Here is a 23,921-nt window from a genome sequence, read left to right as displayed (position 1 = left end):
CTTTGAGTTAGCCCGGGAGGCTCTGCTTCATGCATCTAGCCTAGAAGTCACTCAGGAGCACACTTTTGTGAGTACTTATTTTGAGGCCTGCTGGGATCATGGCTGCTCAAGAGAAACATGTCTCATGAAGAAGCTGAAAGTATGTGGGAGCAAACCCACACAAGCCAACACATTTCTAGGTTCTGCTTGTATCAATATGCTACCGTCCCTTTGACTAAAGTATGTCACAGAGCCAAGCCAAAGTCAAGCAGTAAGGAGAGCTTTTGTCTCCCATGATGTGGTAGGGGTAGACATGAATATTCTGAAACAAATATCTAATTTACCACCATACAAGAGAGGCTGATGATTAATGAGCCATGTACCTAATTAGATGATAGCAAAACAAATACTACAGTTAACTTTAATAAAGTAGAACAAAGGGGAGGATAAAGTATACACATTTATGATATAGAATGGCAAGATACAACTGAGTCAACAAAGCCAAAAGTTCGGTTTTAAAAAATAATATTAAACACGGTCAAATGCGTGGCAAATTTGATCTTGGAGAGAAAAGGAGAGAAAGAGTGGGTGGAAAGAGGGGCAAGCAAATATTCCTTTCACTGTTATGTTCTTTTCTCAGTTCACTAGGGTGTATGTGTGTAGGAGAAAAGAGATTCCAAGATTTTTTTCTTTGCTTTATTTATTAGCCTAGCAATGCTGAAAGTGATGTATTCATTTTAATTCTCCAGAATCTAGTTGTATCATAGTTGCCAGACCCCGTAGAGTATCTAGTTTGTCATATTCCTTTTTTTCTTAAAGATTTTTATTTATTTATTCATGAGAGACACACACAGAGAGAGAGAGAGAGAGAGAGAAAGAGAGAGAGAGAGAGGGAGAGGCAGGCTCTGTGCAGGGAGTCTGATGTGGGACTTGATCTCAGGACCTTGGTATCATGACCTGAGCCAAAGGCAGATCTCAACCACTGAGCCACCCAGGCACCCTAGTTTGTCATATTTCTGAAATTAAAACCTCTACCATGCAGATCACAGAATGTATACAACTGATTTGGAACGGACCCTGGACATTGAGAGAGAAAAATACTCCCTTTGCTTGCATTAGTTGTGGTTAAGAGAGGACTCTGTGACAGACTACAGAGTTTGCATGAGGGGAAACACAGAGAAAACACAGTATCTTTGTTCTGTTATGGTAAACAGCACCCCAGTGGAGAGGTCATAGGGCCATAGGGCTGAATCAGGCAGGTCTCTGCTCCTCTTGCCCTCCCACAAGTTGGGACCAGTCCCTGAGAGCTGTCTTGTCTAATAGTGATCTTGACATCATGGTTTTGCACCTCTGGCAGTCAACCCTCTCAGGTGTGTGTAGAGTTTTGTAGGTCCCAGAAAGGGGTGGAATTGCAAGAACCAATATTTTAGTTTCTTTCTTACCTCTGTTCCTGAGTAGGTGGAAGTTCCCAGGATCTAAATGCCTAGTTGAGCTTGACAATCATATATCACACCCAAAGCTGCAGAGATGAACATGCTTGAAACTGTAGGTGAAGTTAGCAGGTGTGTGTGTGTGTGTGTGTGTGTGTGTATTATAACTAGGAGAGTTGGCCAAAGGTGACTCCTAGTTTTATGCTATTTTAAAATATGAAAATGGAAAGTTCCATTTAGGAGGGATGGGAGGGAAATGTTTTAAGCAGAGGGAACAATATAGAATATCCGTAGGGGATTCCAGGCAAGAAAGATGTTTCAAAGAACTGAAATACATCAGCAGAGCAAGAAGCATGGCTAGTGTTGGGCAGATGCCATGCTCTGCAGGGTCACATAAACCTTCTGAAAAAGTTTTCATACTTTTTCTTGCCCTTGCCATCTCCTTGTTTGAAATCACAGGTCAAGTTTCACTAGATTCAACAAACACAAAGCCTACCTTTCCAAAGTAACTGGTGGCACCTGGCAGAGGCTCAGATTATTCTCCTAGAAATGAACACCTTTGTTTATATTTGTTAAAGAGAAATTCTCCTGCCATATGAGGGAACGAGGAGTCCTTACACCTGGGACTTTGAATAAACGGCCAGAAGGGAAGAGTTCTCCACCCTGAAGAACCTCAACTTTTATCCCATAGCATCTCTGCCAGGAAAGCAGCTCACTGCATACCCGGATTCCCCAGGCAAACTTTTGCAAATAATCTTGCTCTCTTCTTTTCACAGCTCTTCTGTTGTTGCCTTTAAAATACATATTTTTTTCCTCTTCATAGTCATTTAAATTGTATGATACTAGTTCTTGTGATTAACCATTGCCCATTTCATCTTCCTTTCCTGATATTTTACAGCAATTTTTTTCAGCTTTTTATTTACAAAATGTATTCTAGACTTATGCTTACATTTTCTGGCATCTCACTCTTAGATTCTCTTTGAAAATTCTTTGCCTTCGACTTCTTTTAAAAATTGTTTACATTTTTGTGACGGTAATTCAATTTTAATTTAGGGTCAGGGTTAGCCTGTGATTGCAATTTCCTTTTATTTTCTTTTGCTGCTCTTGTATATATGTATGTATGTATGTATGTATGTATGTATGTATGTATGTATATAGGCTGCATGCCCAGCATGGGCTTGATCTCACGACGCTGAGAACAAGATCTGAGCTGAGATCAAGAGTTGGATGCTTAGCTGACTAAGCCCCTCAGGCATCCCTTGTCATTATTTTAAATAGGTGCGTGAGGCAGAGACAGAGCAGAGAACATAAAAAGCTCAGATTGTCCATCTCTCCCCTCAGAATGACTTGGAGACTTCCCACTGTGGCTCTCCCATGTCTGGTCAGAAATTCTCTCCAATTAAAGAACAAAACCAAAATGTTTCTAGTGTAATGGTAATACCACCTACCCTTCCCCCAACCTGGGATCCATCCCCAAGTCAGGCTCCCTGCTCAATGGGGAGTCTTCTCCCTCTGCCTCTACTCCTCTCCACTGCGCTCACTCTCTCTCTCAAATAAATAAATAGCATCTTTAAAAACCACACAAATAACAATATTACCCCCAACCCCAGGCAACTCTCACTATTCAGATCCTGTTCTCAAACCATATATAAAGAATTAGATATTATTATGTCCATGAAATCCAGCACATGAAGCCTCTGGATTTGGGGAATACCTTTCTAATATTATGTATTGAATCAGAGGGAGATAGACAATAGATCATACCAGGGGATAGTCCTTCATACAATGGTTCTTGGATGACCATGCTAAAAGGTCCACTGATTTTGGAGGTCCTACATTTATGAAAGAAGCACAGAAAAGCATATATGAAATCTTTTGCCATTTTACATTAGCCAACTGACTATGCATGTGTGTGCATAAAACACGTATGTATGAATTATATATATAATGTATTATGTATCTTATGTATTTCTGGTTGTGCTGATCCTATTTTTCTGGTAAGATCATAGGCATATTCTTTTTTTTTTTTTTTTAAGTCTGTGACTTTGCTGGTTTCCTTGTCTTGTTATAACAATTTGAGAGGCTGGTCAGTGTAGTGTTTATTTCAAATGAAAATATTTAAAAATCAGTTCATTAAGTCATTGCCACGAGAAGCTATTAACTTACAGAATCTGTATTAGGCAACCCAGAACCCCTGAGAACATCAGAGTACAAAATGAAAGGAGCTATGTTTGATGTCTATACTGACTTGGACCTACGTGGGGAATTTCCTAAAGTCAAAGACTGGGGCTAGATTAAAGGTGCCACTTTATGAGAGGATTATTTCTTCCTTCAGCTTATATATAAGATATCTTAAATCTTTTCTGGAGAAAAAGTAGGCATACTTGTGTATACATAAATAATAAAATATCTTGCAATTTTCTTAATTCTACAAAGTCCATTTCTATATTAACTAATAACAACTAATAAAGGCCCTTTTATGGAACTCATAAACTTTCCAATTCATGACTTTTAAGTCACATAGACCTCTATGAACAATCATCAAATTAGGTAAAAAACATATTTCTCTAGTAGAAGTAGCTGCAGGTGTTTCAAAGGGTAAATCTGGAGTTGAGAGGGAAAAGTAGAAGGCAGGCAGAATTACAAATGTCTGCAGCACAGCTGTGGGAGGGACGATGAACCCCAGGCAGCTCAGTCCTGGGACCAAGGCGCCAGACACAGAAGCTGAGTCTGGCCAGACTAGTCTGAAGATGAATATACATTATCTGTATGAAGCTCAGGTTTAAAAACTGTACCTTGGAGATGTGGTGAATGGGCAGACTTAGGATTTCTTCCTTAGCTCTGCCAGGCTAACTAATAAATTTAATCATTATGATTTTGATATTAAGCATACAGGGACTTTAATTGGAGCCCAAACAGAAAGAGAAATAAAAAATAAATAAATAAATAAAAAATACAAAGCCTTCCCTCCCCCCCCAAAAAAATAGTAAAATGTACTTTTACTTGGATTAAGTCCAAAAATGGAAGGTAGCACTTTATGTTGCATCTGTGAAAGTGGAATAAAACAATTAACATTATATGTTTTACATGTTTTGCTTTATAAAAAGTCCATAAGTGAATGAATTACCAATCCCCCTTGGTTAAAGGTTTTGATTGGTTTATGTTTTATGAATTTGTGTAATTAACCTATTCATACTTAACAAGTATTTCCTCTATTAAGAATTTATTAGTGTTTATTTTACACTAAATTTATTTTATTTTTATTTCCCTCTGTCCACTGTGCTTCCCACCTGGGCTCCTGACACAATTAAAATTGAATTTATGGTAACTCAGTAAGCAACAAAATTCTAGAAATATGTAAAAATATGTCAGCAAATTGCATGAGCTGTAGTCCACTTTTTTCCAGATCTTAAATAATAGTTCATTAAATACAATCAGTATGGATGAGAGTTTGTAAAATCTGTTTGGAGGTAAGTTTCTTGAGATTACAAGTGGTGCCTGAGGGAGAGGACTCAAGGTAACTAAACAGTTTTGACCCAAGTAACTAAAAGGATCAACTTTCCACTATCAAGGTTGGAGAACCTTTGGGTGTACACAATTTTGGGGGGAAGATAGAGATGAGGAGTTTGATTGTAGGCATATTATTTTGCAATGGCCATTAACCATGAGTAAAGAGAGCAATAAATTGTCTGAAATTCAAGGAGAGACTTCCAGCCTGGAAATATGCGTTTGGGAGCTGTCTGCAGAGAAATAACCAATGCAATGGACATAGATAGAGAAAAGGTATAAGTATTAACCCTTGAAGCAGTCCAACTAAGTTTAGATTTTAAGGAGTTTTCAGGTAGGTGGGAGGGAAAACAGCAAGAAAAAGCCAATCATCATTTTATATGTTCTGACAATGTTTTATAGTTTGTCTCTCTCATCTGTATCTGTAATTCATTAGGAATTGCTTTTGTGTTAAAATGTGATGTAGCTTATATTATCATTCATCCTCTTTCCTTTCCCAGCACCATTTATGAATGGATTTTCATTTTCCTTTATCTAGGGTGTCAGATGTGGCCCAATGAGGGACCCGTAAACACGAGTGCCATGTTTCAGAAATCTGCAATTTGTCTCATATATCAATTCACCTACCGTTGTTCCAATAGACATACTCAATTATGTTAGGTCTATTAGCCTTGATATCTACTAACGAACATTTTTTCATGGTTTCTCTTTTTTTTAAGATGATCCTAGCTACCCTTGACTCTTTCACATATTTTAGAATTAATTGCTTAAGTAATGTAAAACACCAAAATTGGTGTTGTTTTTGAAATGTGTGAATTTATAGAAATATTTGATGATAATTGGAATCTAACAATATATTCTTAGTATATATTTAAAGCTTTAACCTTTTTGATAAATTGCTACACAGATTTTAATAGCATTATTCCCAGGTCATTTTCTCCTTGATTTGGGGGTTTGCAAATTATAACTTTTCATATAATTGCATTTTTAACAGTTGTTATATATATTAAAATTCAACTTGAGATTTTCTATGTGCCCAATATTATTACCAGTAATAATATCTATTCTTTCTTTCTTTCTAATTATTGCATATTTTTTCTTGATTTCAGCACTTCCTGAGACTTATATTAAAATACTGAAAAGAAGTGATAGTAGAGCACATCTTTTTCCTGTTTTTGATAGTAAATGGAATGCTTTCAATTTTCATAGATAGATAGATAGATAGATAGATAGATAGATAGATTTATGAAGATATGTGTAGGTTTATGAAGATACTTATCAGATTAAAGTTCTAATGTATCAACATTTTGCTCAGAGTTACTATCATTAATGGATGTTGAACTGTACTTTCTCTACAGCTATTGGTATAATTTTGTTTTTTCTTTATTAACGTGTAAATAGGGGCACCTGGGTGGTTCAGTGGGTTAAGCGTCTGCCTTTGGCTCGGGTTATGATCCTGGGGTCCTGGGACAGAACCCTGGATTTGGTTCTCTGCTTAGTGGAGAGTCTGCTTCTCCCTCTCTCTCTGCCTCTCTCCTCAGGCTCTCTCTCTTGTGCATACTCTCTCTCCCTCTCTCAAATAAATAAGTAAATAAAACCTTAAAAGATAAAATGTAAATAAAATAAATTATTTTTATTCATATCCCAACATTAAATCAACCAATATTAAGTTAAATGAGTCACGAAGCATTAATTTTTGTAGCATTCCTGGGACTTTTTAGACATCTGTTCATTGAAGGGTACATGGTTTAAAATGGTGCTGCTTATATGTTTGTTTTTCCAAAGGTCTACATGGTCATTCTGCTGTATAATTTCATTGCTAGACATTTAGGTGCCAATGAAGACAAATGTCAGTTCAAAGAGAGGTCACATAGAGTCTAGGCTCACAGTTTCCCCAGCGAGCTACAGATACACAGCAATGAGTTAACAAATGCTGTGGTGTATACAAAACAGACCACTGCGAAGCCACCATTCTACTCTGTACCTGCATAGGATCCTAACCATGCACAGAGATTAATTTCCTTCCAACCAAGGGAATAGATACTTTTAGTCCTATCCTGAATCAGCCACTACTTGTTCAGTCACATGAGCTATCATGCTGCCAGTCTTTTTTTTGAGACTATCCTCGTACCTGTTATTTTTTCTCACCCCAAAATGGTCTTCTGATGTGTAGTATGTCCTGAAAAGAATGTCTGTTTTTTTGGTTATTGTTCCTTAAAGAATGCTTCTCTTAAAATTCTCTTAAAATTCTTAATATCAGAATGTATACTGTAATGATCTTATGAACCAGTGTCCATATTTTATTTATAAAATTATAATATGGGATATTTGTGGTTGGGGTTCGAAAATAAAATATAAACTGTAAAAAAATACACTCTTTGATGATAATGCTATATAATTTATATGGTTATCATAGTTAGAAAATAATAACCCTGTAAATAGTAAAATTAGTAAAACCAAATAAATATTCTTTTTGGCTTTCTATAATGGAGTGACCAAAGAAAATATTTATGTTCATGATTGCACTCTTTTTCTTGCTTTATCATCTTGCATACCTAAGGACCTTGTCTGTACCACGGAACCTACAACAGTCCTGTTCAGAATCATTGAGTGAGTAAATGTAAATGAGCCGCAATGTTCCTTCTGCAATTTTCCAACAGTCAGTCTTATTTGCAACAACATCAACTCTACTTAGGAGAAGGTTGCTTTTCCATGGCATTTGCAATTATTTCTGCACACAGGAAGAGCATCTCTGTGTGTGCAGGGCAGCCATGTAGATTCTATTCAGTACATCCTATGCTGCAAGTAAAATAAAATTATTTCTCACTCTAACCTTGGAAAGCAGATCTTGGTAATTCAAAGTCGGCGCCACGATACTTCCATGAACACTGGTGAACAGCCCAAGATTTATAGTTTCATCATGTCATGCTCAGACTCATGGAAACTTCATTTTAGTTATTTAGATAAGGAAAACAAAATTATTAATAGCATTAATCCAAGAGAATGAACTGAATAGTCCCAGATGATACAAGAAGCCTAGTATTTGCTGTTGCAGAAAACAACCAGCATGGGTTTTGGGATTTATAGAGAAATATGTTATGCCTATAAATAATTCCATATCAAAATAACATATTCATATTTTCACAGACATATATTTTTGTATAACAACTTACTTGCTTTTATAATATTAGATCCCCACCTTCAGATTCTGTGTTAGCAATCATAACATTTGTGCTGTTAGGATTTGTCTGGAATCAGTATTGCCTTTTGCTACAATGAAACAGGTTCTTGTTGATTTTCACTAAAAATATTGTCCTCCTGTAGATTGAAATATCTTGTCTCTTAGCTTACCACTTCTACTTACTACTTATGCTTCTGGCTTCACAGGGAGTGTTCCCTGAGTTATAGTTCAGCAAATTGCTGTTCACAAAAATGAAATCACTAAAGTAAAAAATGCTTTTCAAAAAAGGATTGTGGTGGAAAATTGTGATGGAAAAGCTGGAGACAAAATGGTTTAGCAAACACTGTTATCATCCTCCTTGTATTTTGTGTTTTACTTTAAGAAATGCTTCATAGAAAATTGCCCCTCCTTTTCCTTTTTTCCGCATGTTCACTCTTAGTCCCTATGCCTCCAATTACCCATCAGTAAATTACCAGAAATTAATTTATATTAGGAAATGTTTATTATTTTTCCATTTCTCTTCTTTTCCTCCTCTTCTTTATTTCTTTTTAAAAATGTATTTATTTGAGAAAGAGAAAGGGAGAGTGCATGTAAGCAGGGGGAGGGGTGGAAGGAGAGGGAGAGAGAGAATCTCCAGCAGATTCCCTGCTAAGTGCAGAGCCCACATGGGGCTCCATCCCAGGACCCTGAGGTCATGATCAGATCTAAAGTCAAAAGTCAGAGGCTTAACTGACTAAGCCTCCCAGGCACTCCTTCCTCTTCTTTATAATTGAGATTCTTAATAGGTAAATACTTTTTGAGGATATATTGGTAATACATAAAAATACTTCAATATAAAACATATGTATTACCTTAATAATATGAGTAAACATTTATCCTAAGAAGATAATCAAGCAAATTCCAGCATTAACAAGTGATTTATATTAGCTCCTTCGACTTTTTCATCCTCTGTCATGAAGGAAGCAGTCTCAAAGCTGATAAATAAAAATAAACTTTAAATTTACAATATATACAATGTATTGCTACGTTTTGCTTTAAAAAGTATGTGTGCATATAAAAATATATGTATATATACATATACATCATATTTATTTATATATATGTGTGTGTATATATATATATATATATATATATACACACACACACCTGCTCGCATATGTATAGGTGTTCAGTCTGTTAAAAGAATTTACAAAATTTTACTTATATTGCACTATTGTTTAAAAATATATTATAGCCATATAATACGTGCATATGTGAACATATACACATAGAGTATAGTTATATATCTCTCAATATATATACAATATAATAAAGGTTAGAAAATGTTATATCTTTGCATATTGTTGTTGTACTGAACTTTTAGTAATTTTCCAAGACCTAACTAGAAAAAATTAGATACTTTATTTGAATAGTTGAATAAGGAGAATGTCTAAGCATGGGAAATTAAAAGAACTTTATAGTAGAAAGAACTTTATTGAAAGAACTTTATAGTAGAAAGAAATAAAAGTGTAGATTACCACCAGCAACTTTGGTTGACTTTACTCAGACAGATATTGTAAAGTTCTTTTTTCAGTGCTCTAACCCATCTGTCCGCCATGTTTTGTTTTCAGAATTGTTGACTGAAGAAAGGAATTTAGAGGGAGTTCTGGTGAAGGTTAGTCCTTCATACCAGAAGGCAAAAGATCACTGTTATTTAGAGCAAGAAATTTGACTATTCTTCACATGTGTGTCACTGAATTATAGGATTGCATGTACTTTTTATCATTTATTCTATATTTCCTGAGGAGTTTTCAAAAGGAAAGTATGTATTTACAATATAAATTTTTAAATAAAATCTTGCATGAATTATTTTCTCTGGAAAAAATTATGTGTTGAAACCAAAATTGGGTGTTTAGCAATGAAAAGGAATGGCTAATCCAATAGAATGTGTGTGCAGGCTCATCATTCTCTTGACATTACTCTAGAACAAATTGTAACTTAAATAAAATGTTTTATTTTAAATAAAAGCAACTTTTATGCAATTATTTTTATTCTACACATCAGAGAGAGGGTTGGTGGGAGGCTTTTTATTTTACTTAATCCAAAATTTCATTTGACTTCTCAACTCTTTCATTGAAATTTCCATCAACTATTGATTTAGATGTAAATACATTTTAAGAGTGATTCTTTTATTGATTGCATTACAGCTATAAAGTATACTCTGTATTTTATTCCTCCCCTCATTGTTCATATTAGTTTATTAAATCAAGATTTTGGGAGAGTAAAAAAATAGATAATAAGGTAAGAGTATCTAGGAAAAGAGGTCATAAATAATTATAATAATTAAGTAAAATAATCATAAGCATTGGTTAATACCAAACATTATTTCAGTCTTTATCAAATATTTAAATTTCACATGAAACTATGTCTTAACTTGGCACAACTGGAAGTAGTCTTGATTTCCTCAGAACTCTTAGGACATTTATGTGCTACAAAATTATTTTTATATCAATATTTTTGTAACTATATATATTTTTGAAGTTATTAGTTACAAAAGAAGTTATTTTTGTAACTAATATATGCACACCATATATTAGAAGAATGATACTAAACGTTTATTGAGGACTGCATCTATAGCTCAGCTCAGTCATAATTTTTGTGGCTTACATCTTCCTTGGTTGGGATGTTTTGGGGACTTCTGGTTTCAGCACTGAGGGGCAGAGGGCTGAAAAGAGCTTTGTTCTAAAACTATAAGAGAAAAGGTGCACAAGCTTCAAGTAAAGGACTTTCATATACTCATTGGTCATCTGAGGTCACAGGGCAAACAGCCAATCGGGCAACCCAAGAGAGACTGTCATTGGAAAAAGAAACGGACATGAAAGACTCCCTGAATTCCATGTAAATCAGTTGAAGGATTAACCTGGAAAGGTTTAGGGAACTGCTAACAGAGTTAACACTGGAGTGTGGATTAGTTTGAGAGTGTGAAACCCCCAGGAAATGCAGACATAGATGGTTTCTCACTCATGTGGGGGCTTTCTTCCATGAAACTCATTAGGCTCTCATTGGGATGTTTGGAAGTAACCTAGAGGAAGTTTCTTACATGTTGGAGGGGAAGAGTAATTGTCAAAATACAAACAAACTGTCCCCCCTCTTTCCCCTTCACCTTGTCTACACTACAGAAAAATAGACTCAAGCTTCAGGGTCAGGCACTGGAATAATCCCATTGCATGTGGGGGAGGGGAACTGAGTCCATTAACCAAGATTCCATCCAGAACTACCATTGTAGAAACAATAAAAAATAAATAAGCACACAAAAAAATGAGAAAAAGCTTAATTTGCAAGGAGAAAGTCCTCAAAATTGTAGTCCAAGGATACTTGTGAATCGCCCCTGCAGTGAGAAGAAAGGAGCAAAGGGAAAAATAGAGAAGCTTCAGCTCCAGCCTGGGAGGAGGGACAGAAACACTTGTGAAGGCCATGTCCCTGGGATACAGGTCACAGTTTGTGTCTAGTACAGAAGTTAATGAGAACGTCAGGCAAGGTGTATTCTTTCCTCACCATCATGCTAACAGCCTCTCTCAAAATGAAAGAGGAATATAATTAGAGAATCAAAGAAAAATTCCGGGGAGTAGCACAAAGGGAATACCAGAATCAAGCAAGGACACAAACATGAAGTATCACTAGAGGAACTTGAAGTCTCTGGTGCTTTAGCGGCAAACTCCATCTCTGGTAACCATAGCAACCGAAAATGTCAAACCCACCCAAGCTCTTGACCAGATTAACACAAACTTCATACTAAAGGTCTAGCAGAAGGAAGGCATGTTCATCTCTATACCTAGAATACACCTACTGCAGCATCCACTGTCATAAACAATATCTACGGGCTTCAACAACAACAAAAAATTCAAACATAGCATAGAAAAAAAGTATAGGAAAGGGCAAGACAAAGCTTAATTAAAAGAGACAATTGTCAGAATCATACGCAGATACTGACTTGACATTTTCAGATAAAGAATTTAAAATAGCTACCATTGAGCAGCCCCGGTGGATCAGCGGTTTAGCGCCATCTGCAGCCCAGGGTGTGATCCTGGAGACCCAGGATGGAGTCCCACCACCGGTTCCCTGCATGGAGCCTGCTTCTCCCTCTGCCTGTGTCTCTGCACTTCTTCTCTCTCTGTGTGTGACTCTCATGAATAAATAAATAAAATCTTCAATAAAATAAAATAGCTACCATCAATATGTTAAAGCTTTTAATGGAAAAAATAAGTAGTGTACAATATTAGGTTAATTCAGCAGAAAGTTGGAGATTATTAGAAAAAAACAAATATTAGAAGGAAAAACACAGTATCAAAAATGTAGTATGTCTCTGACAATCTTATTAGACACTTCCAAGGAAAAAAAAACTAATTAACTGGAAGGTACCCAACACAAATCACAAACAGAAAAAAAAAGTGGGGGAAAAGGGTGAAAAAGACCAGAGTATCCAAAACCTGAAGGATGATATTAAACACTCTGAGATGGACAATTATGTCCAGAGTGGACATAACTGCAATCCCAGAATAAGAGTAAAGAGAAACTAGGGCAGAAGAAATATTTGAAGAAATAGTGTCAAGACTTTTCCACTGAGTGCCTAGAAGCAGCTACACCTCAATAAGAAAAAGCAGTTAACATCCAGGTTTTGGTTTCTAAATACCATCGGCCAATAGAAGAAATCATGGCTCTTTGCAGAAATGGTTGATTTTAGGGCTGGGGCAAGGAAAATACAGCTTGAGTCAAGAGCATCGTATAATGACAGATAGTAAAGAAGATTTTAATTAACAAAAGAGTGGGGTCATGTCAAAGGAAAACAACAGCCAAACTTGTTTCTTGGGGAGATAAGTTCATAACACAATTAACATCTGAACACAAAAGCTTTATATGCTTATAAAAAGTCATGTCTTTATATCTTACTATTATAAGATAAACTCTTTTCACTTTAGCATATGAAAGGTAGGAATTTCAAAAAAAAAAAGGTAGGAATTTGATTTCAGAAAGACTGACAAGATCTAATTTACTAATGGCCTTTTTCAGAAATTAGTTGGAATTCAAAAGTTAGGGCCTTCAAATCCCTCAGATTATTTAATAGAAGCAAAAACAGTTGTCAAGATTTTAAGAGAGAGAGAGAGATAAAAGAGGTCTCCTTAAAACGAGGAGAGCTTCAGGCACCTTTTGGACAATAACAAAATGTCTGACAGAGCTATCATTGGAATTCTAGGAGGAGGGAAGAGAGTGGGACTTAGAATATTTTTTAATATTTTTTTTAAGTTTTTAAAATTGATTTGAGAGAGAGAAAGAGAGAGGGAGGGAGGGGCAAAGGGAGAGCTAGAAAGAATCCCAAGCTGACTCCACAGTGAGTGCAGAGCCCAACACCAGGCTCCACCCCAGGACCTAGGGATCATGACTTGAGTCAAAACCAAGAGTCAGACGCTTAATCCATTGAGCCACCCAGGTGCCACAGAGAAATCATTGAAGAACAACAGAGTCATTAATGGAATCAAATTAGTAATCAATGAATAGGAAAATCTCTAACATGTGGAAATTAACACATTTCTGAATGACTTTATGAGTAAAAGACCATGTCTCAAAGCCAATAAAATTAGAAGCAAGACGGCGGAAGAGTAGGGTCCCCAAGTCACCTGTCCCCACCAAATTACCTAGATAACCTTCAAATCATCCTGAAAATCTACGAATTCGGGCTGAGATTTAAAGAGAGAACACCTGGAACGCTACAGTGAGAAGAGTTCACGCTTCTATCCAGGTAGGAAGACGGGGAAAAAGAAATAAAGGAACAAAGGCCTCCAAGGGGGAGGGGCCCGCGAGGAGCCGGGCTGAGGCCGGGGCGAGTGTCCCCAGGACAGGAGAGCCCCGTCCCGGAGGAGCAGGAGCTGCACCAACCTTCCCGGGCGGAAAGGGGCTCGCAGGGAGGTGGAGCAGGACCCAGGAGGGCGGGGATGCCCTCGGGCTCCCGGGGACACTAACAGACACCTGCACCCCAGGAGAGTGCGCCGAGCTCCCTAAGGGCTGCAGCTCGCATGCGGGACCCGGAGCAGCTCGGGGGGCTCGGGGGCGGCTCCGCGGAGGGGGCTATGGGGCGGGAGCAGCTCGGGGGGCTCGGGGGCGGCTCCGCGGAGGGGGCTGCGGGGGGGTAGCAGCTGGGGGGGGGGGGGCTCAGGCAGAGGAAGAAGCTCCCAGAGGGGGCTGCGGGGCGGGAGCGAATCCAACAGCGCAGGCCCCGGAGCACAGGGCGCCGGGACACAGCCCAGGATCCGGCCTCCCCCCGGGACAGGCAGAGCCCGGGAGGGCCCAGGACAGCGAGGACGCTCCTGCCCCAGCTGAGCAGATCAGCGGCCCCGCCCCGGAGCCTCCAGGCCCTGCAGACGGAGAGCTCCGTGGTGACTGCGGGAGCTGACTCCAGGGCTGCAGAGCTGGCCTCGCCACTGCGGTTGTTCCTCCTGGGGCCTCACGGGGTAAACAACCCCCACTGAGCCCTGCACCAGGCAGGGGCAGAGCAGCTCCCCCAAGTGCTAACACCTGAAAATCAGCACAACAGGCCCCTCCCCCAGAAGACCAGCTAGACGGACAAGTTCCAGGGGAAGCCAAGGGACTTAAAGTACACAGAATCAGAAGATACTCCCCTGTGGGTTTTTTGTTTTTTGTTTTTTGTTTTTTGTTTGTTTTGTTTTGTTTTGCTTTTTTATTTGTTTGCTTTCCCCACCCTTTTTTTCTCTTTCTTTCTTTTTTTTTTTTCTCTTTCTCTTTTCTTTCCTTCTCTCCCCTCTTTTTCTCCTTTTCCCAATACAACTTGCTTTTGGCCACTCTGCACTGAGCAAAATGACTAGAAGGAAAACCTCACCTCAAAAGAAAGAATCAGAAACAGTCCTCTTTCCCACAGAGTTACAAAATCTGGATTACAATTCAATGTCAGAAAGCCAATTCAGAAGCACTATTATACAGCTACTGGTGGCTCTAGAAAAAAGCATGAGGACTCAAGAGACTTCATGACTGCAGAATTTAGAGCCAATCAGGCAGAAATTAAAAATCGATTGAATGAGATGCAATCCACACTAAAAGTCCTAACGACTAACGAGGTAGAAGAACGAGTGAGTGACATAGAAGACAAGTTGATGGCAAAGAGGGAAAATGAAGAAAAAAGAGACACACAATTAAAAGACCATGAAGATAGATTAAGGAAAATAAACGACAGCCTGAGGAAGAAAAACCTACGCTTAATTGGGGTTCCCGAGGGCACTGAAAGGGCCAGAGGGCCAGAATATGTATTTGAACAAATTCTAGCTGAAAACTTTCCTAATCTGGGAAGGGAAACAGTCATTCAGATCCAGGAAATAGAGAGATCCCCCCCTAAAATCAATAAAAACCGTTCAACACCTAGACATTTAATAGTTATGCTTGCAAATTCCAAAGACAAAGAGAAGATCCTTAAAGCAGCAAGAGACAAGAAAGCCCTGAATTTTATGGGGAGGAATATTAGGGTAACAGCAGACCTCTCCACAGAGACCTGGCAGGCCAGAAAAGGCTGGCAGGATATATTCAGGGTCCTAAATGAGAAGAACATGCAACCAAGAATACTTTATCTAGCAAGGCTCTCATTCAAAATGGAAAGAGAGATAAAGAGCTTCCAAGACAGGCAGGAACTGAAAGAATATGTGACCTCCAAACCAGCTCTGCAAGAAATTTTAATGGGGACTCTTAAAATTCCCCTTTAAGAAGAAGTTCAGTGGAACAATCCACAAAAACAAGGACTGAATAGATATCATGATGACACTAAACTCATATCTGTCAATAGTAACTCTGAAAGTGAACGGGCTTAATGAGCCCATCAAAAGGCGCAGGGTTTCAGACTGGATAAAAAAGCAGGACCCAACTATTTGCTGTCTACAAGAGACTCATTTTAGACAGAAGGACACCAACAGCCTGAAAATAAAAGGTTGGAGAACCATTTACCATTCAAATGGTCCTCAAAAGAAGCAGGGGTAGCCATCCTCATATCAGATAAACTAAAATTTACCCCGAAGACTGTAGTGAGCAAGAAGAGGGACACTGTATCATACGTAAAGGATCTATCCAACAAGAGGACTTAACAATCCTCAATATATATGCCCCGAATGTGGGAGGTGCCAAATATTTAAATCAATTAATAACCAAAGTTAAGACATACTTAGATAATAATACACTTATACTTGGTGACTTCAATCTAGCTCTTTCTATACTCAATAGGTCTTCTAAGCACAACATCTCCAAAGAAACAAGAACTTTAAATGATACACTGGACCAGATGGATTTCACAGATATCTACAGAACTTTACATCCAAACTCAACTGAATACACATTCTTCTCAAGTGCACATGGAACTTTCTCCAGAATAGACCACATACTGGGTCACAAATCGGGTCTGAACCAAAGATTGGGATCGTCCCCTGCATATTCTCAGACCATAATGCCTTGAAATTAGAACTAAATCACAAGAAGTTTGGAAGGACCTCAAACACGTGGAGCTGAAGGACCATCCTGCTAAAAGATGAAAGGGTCAACCAGGAAATTAAGGAAGAATTAAAAAGATTCATGGAAACTAATGAGAATGAAGTACAACCATTAAAAATCTTTGGGATGCAGCAAAAGCAGTCCTAAGGGGGAAATACATCGCAATACAAGCATCCATTCAAAAACTGGAAAGAACTCAAATACAAAAGCTAACCTTACACCTAAAGGAGCTAGAGAAGAAACAGCAGATAGATCCTACAACCAGCAGAAGAAGAGAGTTAATTAAGATTCGAGCAGAACTCAACGAAATCGAGACCAGAAGAACTGTGGAACAGATCAACAGAACCAGGAGTTGGTTCTTTGAAAGAATTAATAAAATAGATAAACCATTAGCCAGCCTTATTAAAAAGAAGAGAGAGAAGACTCAAATTAATAAAATCATGAATGAGAAAGGAGAGATCACTACCAACACCAAGGAAATACAAACGATCTTAAAAACATATTATGAGCAGCTATATGCCAATAAATTAGGCAATCTAGAAGAAATGGACTCATTCCTGGAAAGCCACAAACTACCAAAACTGGAACAGGAAGAAATAGAAAACCTGAACAGGCCAATAACCAGGGAGGAAATTGAAGCAGTCATCAAAAACCTCCCAAGACACAAGAGTCCAGGGCCAGATGGCTTCCCAGGGGAATTTTATCAAACGTTTAAAGAAGAAACCATACCTATTCTCCTAAAGCTGTTTGGAAAGATAGAAAGAGATGGAGTACTTCCAAATTCGTTCTATGAGGCCAGCATCACCTTAATTCCAAAACCAGACAAAGACCCAACCAAAAAGGAGAATTACAGACCAATATCCCTGATGAACATGGATGCAAAAATTCTCAACAAGATACTAGCCAATAGGATCCAACAGTACGTTAAGAAAATTATTCACCATGACCAAGTAGGATTTATCCCCGGGACACAAGGCTGGTTCAACACCCGTAAAACAATCAATGTGATTCATCATATCAGCAAGAGAAAAACCAAGAACCATATGATCCTCTCATTAGATGCAGAGAAAGCATTTGACAAAATAAAGCATCCATTCCTGATCAAAACTCTTCAGAGTGTAGGGATAGAGGGAACTTTCCTCGACATCTTAAAAGCCATCTACAAAAAGCCCACAGCAAATATCATTCTCAATGGGGAAGCACTGGGAGCCTTTCCCCTAAGATCAGGAACAAGACAGGGATGTCCCCTCTCACCACTGCTATTCAACATAGTACTGGAAGTCCTAACCTCAGCAATCAGACAACAAAAAGACATTAAAGGCATTCAAATTGGCAAAGAAGAAGTCAAACTCTCCCTCTTTGCCGATGACATGATACTCTACATAGAAAACCCAAAAGCCTCCACCCCAAGATTGCTAGAACTCATATAGCAATTTGGTAGCGTGGCAGGATACAAAATCAATGCCCAGAAATCAGTGGCATTTCTATACACTAACAATGAGACTGAAGAAAGAGAAATTAAGGAGTCAATCCCATTTACAATTGCACCCAAAAGCATAAGATACCTAGGAATAAACCTAACCAAAGAGGTAAAGGATCTATACCCTAAAAACTATAGAACACTTCTGAAAGAAATTGAGGACGACACAAAGAGGTGGAAAAATATTCCATGCTCATGGATTGGCAGAATTAATATTGTGAAAACGTCAATGTTACCCAGGGCAATTTACACGTTTAATGCAATCCCTATCAAAATACCATGGACTTTCTTCAGAGAGTTCGAACAAATTATGTTAAGATTTGTGTGGAATCAGAAAAGACCCCGAATAGCCAGGGGAATTTTTAAAAAGAAAACCATATCTGGGGGCATCACAATGCCAGATTTCAGGTTGTACTACAAAACTGTGGTCATCAAGACAGTGTGGTACTGGCACAAAAACAGACACGTAGATCAATGGAACAGAATAGAGAACCCAGAAGTGGACCCTCAACTTTATGGTCAACTAATATTCGATAAAGGAGGAAAGACTATCCATTGGAAGAAAGACAGTCTCTTCAATAAATGGTGCTGGGAAAATTGGACATCCACATGCAGAAGAATGAAACTAGACCAGTCTCTTGCACCAGACACAAAGATAAACTCAAAATGGATGAAAAATCTAAATGTGAGACAAGATTCCATCAAAATCCTAGAGCAGAACACAGGCAACACCCTTTTTGAACTCAGCCACAGTAACTTCTTGCAAGATACATCCACGAAGGCAAAAGAAACAAAAGCAAAAATGAACTATTGGGACTTCATCAAGATAAGAAGCTTTTGCACAGCAAAGGATACAGTCAACAAAACTCAAAGACAACCTACAGAATGGGAGAAGATATTTGCAAATGGCGTATCAGATAAAGGACTAGTTTCCAAGATCTATAAAGAACTTATTAAACTCAACACCAAAGAAACAAACAATCCAATCATGAAATGGGCAAAAGACATGAAGAGAAATCTCACAGAGGAAGACATAGACATGGCCAACATGCACATGAGAAAATGCTCTGCATCACTGGCCATCAGGGAAATACAAATCAAAACCACAATGAGATACCGCCGCATACCAGTGAGAATGGGGAAAATTAACAAGACAGGAAACCACAAATGTTGGAGAGGCTGCGGAGAAAAGGGAACCCTCTTACACTGTTGGTGGGAATGTGAACTGGTGCAGCCACTCTGGAAAACTGTGTGGAGGTTCCTCAAAGAGTGAAAAATAGACCTGCCCTACGACCCAGCAATTGCACTTTGGGGATTTACGCCAAAGATACAGATGCAATGAAATGCTGAGACACCTGCACCCCTATGTTTATAGCAGCAATGGCCACAATAGCCAAACTGGGGAAGGAGCCTCGGTGTCCATCGAAAGATGAATGGATAAAGAAGTTGTGGTTTATGTACACAATGGAATATTCCTCAGCCATTAGAAATGACAAATACCCACCGTTTGCTTCAACATGGATGGAACTGGAGGGTATTATGCTGAGTGAAGTAAGTCAATCGGAGAAGGACAAACATTATATGTTCTCATTCATTTGGGGAATATAAATATTAGTGAAAGGGAATATAAGGGAAGGGAGAAGAAATGTGTGGGAAATATCAGAAAGGGAGACAGAACATAAAGACTGCTAACTCTGGGAAACGAACTAGGCGTGGTAGAAGGGGAGGAAGGTGGGTGGTGGGAATGAATGGGTGACGGGCACTGAGGGTTATTGTGTATGTTGGTAAATTGAACACCAATAAAAAATAAATTTTTAAAAAAAGGCAATAAAATTACATAAAATTGAATGCAAATATAAATACAACATAAACTTAGGGATTAAGAGGACTTTTCTCAACTTAATAATATCTTTAAAAGAATGCGACAGCTAACATCTTTAATGATGAAGTGATAAGGCTCCCTCTCTGAATTTAGAACCAAGGCAAGGGAATCTGTTCTCCTTTTTACTCAAAATAGTATTGGAAGTTCTAGCCACTACAGTAAGGCATAGTAATAAAATAATACAGACTGAAAGAAAGAAATGCAATTTTCTTTATTGCATATGATTGCATAGAAAATCCTAAGGAACCTCCAAAAATTTTGTACAGTGAATTTAACAGTGTCAAGCCTGAAAGGTTAAAAATAAATAAATATTTCATTTGTATATATTATAAAGGAACTTGAAAAAATGATTAAAATATAATGTTTATAATAGCTGCAAAGAAGCTCAGTATTTAGTACACATTTAATAAAACATGTACAAGATCTGTGTGCTGAAAATTACCAAATTCTGATGAAAAAAAATCAAAGAAGACCTAATTAAAATGGAGAAAAATACAACACCAAATGTGTTCATAAAGTGGAAGACACAACAAAGTAAAGAACTTGATTATCCCCAAAGTGATCTATGGGTTTAATGCAATTTCTACATAAATTCCAGTAAGAAATTTTGTTGGCAGGGTGATGTGAAGGATTTATATGGAATGGCACTTTCCTTAAAATAGTTTTATCAGTCTTGACAAGGAAAAACAAATTGGGAAGAATACTGTACCTGACCTTAAGGCTTACCTTATAGCTGAGTAATCAAGAGTGTAATATTGGTAGAGATATAGATCACAAATTAATAAAACAAAAGAGAGAACAGAGAGACAGATCCACACAAGCATGGTCAACTGATTTTTGATGAAGATACAGAAGAAGCAATTCAATGGAGGGAGTGTAGCCTTTTAAACAATGCGAGAAGCAGTTGGACACCTATTAGGGAAAAAATGAACTCAACATAAGCTTTTTACCTTATACAAAAATTTACTCAAATGGAAAACAGATTTTGGTATAAAATATAAAATTATAATATGTTTGCTAAAAGCTAAAAGAAAGGAAAATAGTTAAAATCTGGAGTTAAGCAGAGTTTTTTTACTTGACACAAAAAAGCACAGTACATTTTAAAAATGATAAATTAGACAATATCAAAATTAAAAACATTTGGCCCGTGAAAGCCTATATGAAGGGAGGAAAAATACAAGACACAAACTGGAAAATATTTTCAAATCACATACCCAGCAAAAGACTAATGTCTGGAAGATACAGGGAACTCTCAAAATTCAACGGTTAAAAACAAACAATCCAACTAAGAAATGGGAAAATAAGCAAGATATATGAAGACGCATACTGCTAAAGAGGTTTCATACAGATGGAACATAAACATATAAAAATATATACAACATCATTAGCCATCAGTTAAATACAAATTAAAAGTACAATGTGATGTCACTTTGTATACCAGTATATCAGAACTGCTAAAATAAAAAGTATCAGAATCATATGCTCTCAGGGATGTGGTGAAACCATCACTCACACATTGCTAGTAAAAATATAAAAGGTTATAGCTACTCTGGAAGTTTTAGTAGTTTCCTATAAAATTACACATAAATATAAACCCCAGTGATTGTATTCCTGGGTACTTGTCTCAGAGAGATGAAAACTTACTTTCACACAGAAACATGTATGTGTTTGTTCATCAAAGCTTTATTTATGGTAACTAAACATGGAACCAGGCCAGATGTCCCCTGGATAAACGTAATTGTGGTACGTACATATCATAGGATACTACTCAACAATAAAAATAATGCAATGTTGATATGTACAACAACACGATTAATCTCTGGGGAATTACGACTCTTACTCATTTATGAAATTAAGCAGATCCCAAGGTTGCATCTTATATGATTCAAGTTAAATTATATCTTTTGAAAGGAAAAAAATTCAGAGATGGAAAAACTAGATGTTGCGGGAGATTAGGGACAGGTTTAGGGGTGTGAGGAGACTGGGTGTGGTTATAATAGGGCAACATAGAGATCATTGTGGTGCTCCTAGTCTTTAATATCTTGATTATGGTGGTGGATACACCAACCCAAACTGATGATTAAATTGTATAGAAATTATCACACACACCTTTGCGCGCGCGCACACACACAAATGAGCACAAGAATAAGTGGGGAAATCTAAGATCACTGAATTGTATCAACGGTATTATCCTGATTGTTTCATTTACTGGGTTTGCAAAATATTGCCATTGGGGGAAATTGTGCAAAATATACAAGGGCTCTCTCTTTTTTTCTTACAGTTGTATCTGAGTCTTCATTGTTTCAGTAAAAATTAGTTCAGAAGTTTTTTATTTCTCTGTATTTTGAAAAATTTGATAGTATTGTTATTATTTATTCTTTAAATTTTAGACTGAATGCACTAGAGAAGCAAACTATCCTGGTGATTTTCTTCATTAGAAAGTTTAGGCTAAAAAAAAAAAAAGAAAGTTTAGGCTAAATTATCTAATAATTACGGCCTTAAATCAATTTTGGTAGTTTTTGCCTTCTGAGAAATTTCTCCCTTATGCCAAGATTCTCAAATGTATTTCCATGAAGTTGTTCATAACAGTTGTTTAATATCTTATTAATGGTCTGTAAGTTCTGCAGTGATGTTCACTCTGTGTGTCACCTCATAGTGTGTGTCTTGTTTTCATTCTTACTTTGTAATACAATCTAGCTGTTTTCAAATTTTATCGACTTTTTTCTTTAAAGATGTGCTTATGATTTAATTTTTCTCTATTGTACTTTTTCTATTTCACTGATTTCTGGTCTAATCATTTTTCCTTCTATCTCTGTTGAATATAATTTGCACTTCTTTTCTAACGTTTTGATATAGAATATTTACATCATTAAATTTAGAATTTTATTCTTTCTACCATAAGCACTTATGACTGCAAATGTCTCTCCAAACAGTATTATTTGCAAAGCATTTGTATAACTTTTGTTTGAATTTTAATTCAATTTAAAATACTTCCAACTTTCCTGTGATTTCTCCTTTTACCTACTGGTAATTTATAAGTGTATCATTGAATATATGCATATTTTAGGATTTTCTGCCTACCTCTGTTTTCATTTCTAACTCTATTCCATTATTGTCAGAGAGAAAATTCTTCATGATTTTAATTACTTGAAGTATATTGAGACTTTATGTCCCAGCATATGTAATATCTTTTAATTGTTTTGTATTCACCTTAGGAGAATATATATTTTGCCTTCATCAGTAGACTGTTCTATATGTCAATTATGTCAAGTTGGTTGATCATTGTTTCTAGTCTTTTATATTCTTATTCATTTTATGTCTGTTGCTTCCAGACATAAACCGTTAACCACCATTGTGAAACCACCAATGGTTAATTGTGAATATCTTTATTTCCCCTTTCTGTTTTGTCCTTTCTGGCTTCCTATATGTTCAACTCTATTATGTGTGTTCTAGAATAATATGTTCCTTTATCATTACAAAATTTCCACTTTTACTACTGGCAATTTTATTTTACATTCTTTACTTTTGTCTGATGTGAATTTTTCTACTCCAGGAATCTTATAATTAATATTTCTGGGATATTTTTTCTATCTTTTTGCTTTTAACCTATCTGTGTCCATTACATTAAAATTATTCTCCCTTGCAATTCATAGCTAAGTCTTGAACTTCTATCTATCCTCCAGTATCTTACCTAAAACTTTTATAAACTTATATTTACTGCAACTAACAATGTATTTGGTTTAAATAAGCCATCTTGGTATTTATCCACCTATTGTTTTTTTTCTTATTTTTCTGTATTTTTGTGGATTAATTGACTATATATTGGTATTCCAATTTATCTCTTTCAACTTATAAGTTGTTTTTTTTTTTCTTTTTATTTCTTTGTTTTATTTTTGAAATGGTGGTTCTGGGACTTACAGTGTGTTCCTTTAACTTCCCACCAGCCAC

The 23,921-nt window shown here is 37.1% G+C and overlaps 1 long non-coding RNA gene across 11 annotated transcripts in view; it reads left to right on the top strand.

The window, feature by feature from the left end:
• The window catches only part of LOC102151819, a 125,287-nt gene that overhangs the window by 63,773 nt on the left and 37,593 nt on the right, over positions 1 to 23,921 (top strand). For 6 of the 11 annotated variants that reach the window (XR_005357711.1, XR_005357722.1, XR_005357718.1 and 3 more), the window contains one exon: positions 7,477 to 8,690. The exons of 2 other annotated variants lie outside the window; for them this stretch is intronic. This is a non-coding gene — a long non-coding RNA (uncharacterized LOC102151819). Of the gene's footprint in view, positions 1 to 7,476; positions 8,691 to 9,707; positions 10,104 to 23,921 lie in introns of those variants that run through there. 3 more of the 11 variants (XR_005357714.1, XR_005357713.1, XR_005357712.1) reach the window with 1 other exon arrangement.

The sequence above is a fragment of the Canis lupus genome, chromosome 4 (assembly GCF_011100685.1).
Source record: "Canis lupus familiaris isolate Mischka breed German Shepherd chromosome 4, alternate assembly UU_Cfam_GSD_1.0, whole genome shotgun sequence".
Taxonomy (NCBI): domain Eukaryota; kingdom Metazoa; phylum Chordata; class Mammalia; order Carnivora; family Canidae; genus Canis; species Canis lupus.
Note: the sequence above shows the minus strand (reverse complement) of the source record. Positions and strands in the feature narration are given on the sequence as shown.